Genomic DNA, 6,300 nt, shown 5'->3' on the forward strand with positions numbered 1-6,300 from the left:
CTCCGGCCAGAGACAAGGCAGCGATTAGTGGTGCATGGAAGAAATCTAGCCACAAGTGCCATCTACCCATGGCCAGAAGAAAGTGTGGCCATATCTTGGATACCGGCGGAGCTATGGGGCAAATATGGGCCAAAAATGGTGCAAGTTGGACCAAAAATCCGACCAAGTGCGCGAGGCGCTTTCGTGAATAGCTCCGCCAGAGACATGGTAGCGATTAGTAGTGCATGGAAGAAATCTAGCCACAAGTGCCATCTACCCATGGCCAGAAGAAAGTGTGGCCATATCTTGGATACCGGCGGAGCTACGGAGCTATGGGGCAAATATGGGCCAAAAATGGTGCAAGTTGGACCAAAAATCCGAAAAAGTACCTAGGTAAATGCGATGGTTGTTCGTCGAATAGCTCCGGCCAGAGACATGGCAGCGATTAGTGGTGCATGGAAGAAATCTAGCCACAAGTGCCATCTACCCATGGCCAGAAGAAAGTGTGGCCATATCTTGGATACCGGCGGAGCTATGGGGCAAATATGGGCCAAAAATGGTGCAAGTTGGACCAAAAATCCGTAAAAGTACCTAGGTAAATGCGATGGTTGTTCGTCGAATAGCTCCGGCCAGAGACATGGCAGCGATTAGTGGTGCATGGAAGAAATCTAGCCACAAGTGCCATCTACCCATGGCCAGAAGAAAGTGTGGCCATATCTTGGATACCGGCGGAGCTATGGGGCAAATACGGGCCAACAATGGTGCCAGGTGGACCAAAAATCCGACCAAGTGCGCGAGGCGCTTTCGTGAATAGCTCCGGCCACAGACATGGTAGCGATTAGTGGTGCATGGAAGAAATCTAGCCACAAGTGCCATCTACCCATGGCCAGAAGAAAGTGTGGCCATATCTTGGATACCGGCGGAGCTATGGGGCAAATATGGGCCAAAAATGGTGCAAGTTGGACCAAAAATCCGAAAAAGTACCTAGGTAAATGCGATGGTTGTTCGTCGAATAGCTCCGGCCAGAGACATGGCAGCGATTAGTGGTGCATGGAAGAAATCTAGCCACAAGTGCCATCTACCCATGGCCAGAAGAAAGTGTGGCCATATCTTGGATACCGGCGGAGCTATGGGGCAAATATGGGCCAAAAATGGTGCAAGTTGGACCAAAAATCCGACCAAGTGCGCGAGGCGCTTTCGTGAATAGCTCCGGCCACAGACATGGTAGCGATTAGTGGTGCATGGAAGAAATCTAGCCACAAGTGCCATCTACCCATGGCCAGAAGAAAGTGTGGCCATATCTTGGATACCGGCGGAGCTATGGGGCAAATATGGGCCAAAAATGGGTAAAATTGTACGGTCCAAAGCCAAGGGTAAATTTTTTTATTCCTCTAATAACTTCTAGCACAGACATTGAATCGGTTGGTGATGTATGGATGAAATGTAGCAAACAGTTGGAACTACCCATAAAATCTTAAAGATTGACGATCCAATGTATAGAACCGGAGTAATGTGCGATACTTGGTGAAAAATCGAGTGAAAAATTAGCTATAAACTGTTTTTGGCCCATAACTCGAATACTAGACATCGGAAGGGGGGGTCGTAGAACGATTTTTTGTTGCCCTATCGATTCCCTATCGAACGAGCAAAAGTTGTTTTTTTGACCAAAAAGGACCCCTACTCTAGTAAAATTGGCCTGATTTTACTAGTCCCCGGTACCCGTACAGGCAAAATGAGCAAAATGCTCAAGTATGAATGGTTTTTGGCCCATAACTCGAATACTAGACGTCGCAGGGGGGTGTCATGGAACAATTTTTGGTAGCCCTTGAAATTATCTATCGAATGACATATACTTGATTTTTGGCCAAAAAGTTCCCTAGACTAGTAAAAATCGCATCATTTTACTAGAGTCGGGTACCCTGGACGAAAAACCGCTATAATTGCGGTTTTTGGCTAATAACTCGAATACTAGACGTCGCAGGGGGGTGTCGTGGAACAATTTTTGGTAGCCCTTGAAATTATCTATCGAATGACATATACTTGATTTTTGGCCAAAAAGTTCCCTAGACTAGTAAAAATCGCATCATTTTACTAGAGTCGGGTACCCTGGACGAAAAACCGCTATAGTTGCGGTTTTTGGCTAATAACTCTAATACTAGACGTCGGAGGGGGGTGTCGTGGAACAATTTTTGGTAGCCCTTGAAATTATCTATCGAATGACATATACTTGATTTTTGGCCAAAAAGTTCCCTAGACTAGTAAAAATCGCATCATTTTACTAGAGTCGGGTACCCTGGACGAAAAACCGCTTAAGTTGCGGTTTTTGGCTAATAACTCGAATACTAGACGTCGCAGGGGGGTGTCGTGGAACAATTTTTGGTAGCCCTTGAAATTATCTATCGAATGACATATACTTGATTTTTTGACCAAAAAGTTCCTAGACTAGTAAAAATCGCATCATTTTACTAGAGTCGGGTACCCTGTACGAAAAACCGCTATAGTTGCGGTTTTTGGCCAATAACTCGAATACTAGACGTCGGAGGGGGGTGTCGTAGAACAATTTTTTGTAGCCCTTGAAATTACCTTTCGAATGATATATAGTGGTTTTTTGGTCAAACAGTGACCCCGAGACTAGTAACCCTCCATACACAAAACCGCCTAAAAAGTTTTGGTTTTGCAAAATTTTGAAAAGTGCGTCAAAAAAATTTTTTCAAAAAGTACCAAATCGTGATCAGAACTCACTATAGACCATAAAAAGTGAAATCCGATGGTCATTTGCAACACTTGGTCAATCGAGAAAAATTTCACTTTTTTACTAGAGTCGGGTACCCTGAACGAAAAATCGCTCAAGTGATGGTTTTTGGCCAATAACTCGAATACTAGACGTCGGAGGGGGGTGCCGTAGAACAATTTTTTGTAGCCCTTGAAATTACCTTTCGAATGATATATAGTGGTTTTTTGGTCAAACAGTGACCCCGAGACTAGTAACCCTCCATACACAAAACCGCCTACAAAAACTTTGTTTTGAAAAATTTTGAAAAGTTCAAAAAAATTTTTTTTTCAAAAACTACTAAAACGTGATAAGAACTTACTATAGACCATGAAAAGTGATATCCGATGATAATTTGCAAAAGTTGGTAACTAGTAAAAAATTTCACTTTTTTACTAGAGTCGGTGCAACGAGAAAAAAAAAGTCCGTGATGGAGAAAAATGGCACGTTTTCCACGCCTGTACGCTTTCGTTTTCTATATAGGGGGTAGGTGAGCCAGAAGCATGAATTTGACTGAGTACGTATCTTTATGAATTGGGCCCTTCTAAATCGATTGAGACTACCCCCAGGACGATCGGACGACTGCTTCTGGCTCAAAATGTGGTTTTTAGATTTTGATCGTCAATTATGAGAGAAAAAATCGATTAGAAGTAAAGATACGAAATGCTTGGTCTAAGTTGGGAAACGACTTCGGATATTTGTTGGACGTTGTCGTAGAAGGTCCGAGGACCAAGGAAAAGTGATTTCCAAGTGGATTTATGCACTATTAGTCGATGGTAAGATGTGAAATTAGTAGAACTTACCATACAGTTTGCGAAGTTGAAGCAATCGGTTGGTGAATATGGTACTGTCTGTCCAATTTGGTGGTTCGGAATGAGTGAAACGATGTTGATGATGGATAGACGTTCCGATTGCCCCCGATCGGGGAACATATAGTGGTCTTTAAGGTCCAAGTACCTATGTTTTGGTAAGCAGAACTGAGAGTTAAAGGATGAAAGTCGGCCATTCCTAATATCATCCTATCGGTGGTTCGCGAGTTGTTTGAGGACCGGAGCAGCTCGCGATGAAACGGTCCTAGGGTATTGGTTATCCATCCAAGGAAGAGTAAATGCGATCCTAGATGTGTGTCGTTGGCCGTTCTACCGGTATCGCCTATCGATGAGATATCGACGGGCATGCCTTACTCGAAAGTTGAATTCTAGGATCGATGGTCAAACAGACCTATGAGCGATAAACCAAACTGAACACGTATTGATGTCGGCTTTTCCTATCATTTGATGCCGCAGGTTGTTTAGGGACCGGAGCAACTTGCGGCCGAGACGGTCCCCGGGGGTTTCTTTCTCCAAGGAGTGGAAACTATTAAGCAAGAGTTGTAGCAAGATACGATCCTCTGATGTGTCGTTGGCCGTTCATGCGGTATCGCCTGTCGATGAGATATCGATGGGCATGCCTTACTCTCCCGACTGGATTACTGAGAGTTTAATCAGGGATCGATGGTCAAACAGACCAATGAGCGATAAACCAAACTGAACACATATTGATGTCGGCATTTCCTATCATTTGTCGCAGGTTGTTTAGGGACCGGAGCAGCTTGCGACCGAGACGGTCCCCGGGGGTTTCTTTCTCTAAGGAGTGGAAACGATTAAGCAAAAGTCGTAGCAATAATCGATCACCTGATGTGTCGTTGGCCGTTCTTGCGGTATCGCCTGTCGATGAGATATCGATGGGCATGCCTTACTCTCCTGACTGTTTAATTGAGAGTTATAATCAGGGATCGATGGTCAAAAAGACCTATGAGCGATAAACCAAACTGAACACGTATTGATGTCGGCATTTCCTATCATTTGATGCCGCAGGTTGTTTAGGGACCGGAGCAACTTGCGGCCGAGACGGTCCCCGGGGGTTTCTTTCTCCAAGGAGTGGAAACTATTAAGCAAGAGTTGTAGCAAGATACGATCCTCTGATGTGTCGTTGGCCGTTCATGCGGTATCGCCTGTCGATGAGATATCGATGGGCATGCCTTACTCTCCCGACTGGATTACTGAGAGTTATAATCAGGGATCGATGGTCAAACAGACCAATGAGCGATAAACCAAACTGAACACATATTGATGTCGGCATTTCCTATCATTTGTCGCAGGTTGTTTAGGGACCGGAGCAGCTTGCGACCGAGACGGTCCCCGGGGGTTTCTTTCTCCAAGGAGAAGAAACGATTAAGCAAAAGTTGTAGCAAGATACGATCCTCTGATGTGTCGTTGGCCGTTCAAGCGGTATCGCCTGTCGATGAGATATCGATGGGCATGCCTTACTCTCCCGACTGGATTACTGAGAGTTTAATCAGGGATCGATGGTCAAACAGACCAATGAGCGATAAACCAAACTGAACACATATTGATGTCGGCATTTCCTATCATTTGTCGCAGGTTGTTTAGGGACCGGAGCAGCTTGCGACCGAGACGGTCCCCGGGGGTTTCTTTCTCTAAGGAGTGGAAACGATTAAGCAAAAGTTGTAGCAATAATCGATCATCTGATGTGTCGTTGGCCGTTCTTGCGGTATCGCCTGTCGATGAGATATCGATGGGCATGCCTTACTCTCCTGACTGTTTAATTGAGAGTTATAATCAGGGATCGATGGTCAAAAAGACCTATGAGCGATAAACCAAACTGAACACGTATTGATGTCGGCATTTCCTATCATTTGTCGCAGGTTGTTTGGGGACCGGAGCAGCTTGCGACCGAGACGGTCCCTTCCCGAAAGATGGTGAACCGAGTCGTCTGGCGTAAAAACCGGACGACTCGAAAGGGCTTGACCCTTTCAAGTGAGCGATAATCACATTCTACGCTCAGTTCGACAGCTACAAGGCAATCACTCGCTATGTTCAGAGCTAATACATGCAACATGCCGGCATTGTTTCCACCGACGCATGGATTCAAGACTGGTGCACTTATTAGTTAAACCGTTCGCCTCCGGGTGTTTCGAGTTCAAGTCTGGATGAGGATTGATCTTGCTGGTAATAGCTTGAGCCCCTGAATAAGGGGTCGAAGCGTACATCTTGAGACCATGTACAACATATTACCAAATCGGCACCATGGGTTCGGGTGCAAGTGATGTAACCGTGAAAGATGTTGAGCAGCCCAACATCGGTTTACACACGCATAATAGGAAGGCAGCGCTGTCGACTGGTCAGTCGTGTAAGAAGTGTGCATTATCGATCACAAATATATTGGTGATCTGTAGGTTGCGCATACACCATGCCCGGTGTAAAGTGCCGTGGTCCCCCCCGGGGGGCTGCATCAAACCGTTCGCCACGCGAACTACCCAATGGAACGAACTCTATGCATTTAATAAGAAGAAGAGATGATAATGAAACACGGTCGATTTAAGAGTTGAAAACGTTGAAATACCTATAAGCAAGTCTTAAGTTGGTGGTGACCGTTACACCCCAACAAATTGGTGCCTTACCCAACACCAAAGAGCCATTCCATATGGTTCTAGAGAGAGAGAGTTGTGTGGAAATTTATTTCCCACTAAGCGAGTGTGTGTCTGTAGT

Source organism: Anopheles funestus, assembly GCF_943734845.2.
Source record: "Anopheles funestus chromosome X unlocalized genomic scaffold, idAnoFuneDA-416_04 X_unloc_75, whole genome shotgun sequence".
NCBI classification, from domain to species: Eukaryota; Metazoa; Arthropoda; class Insecta; order Diptera; family Culicidae; genus Anopheles; species Anopheles funestus.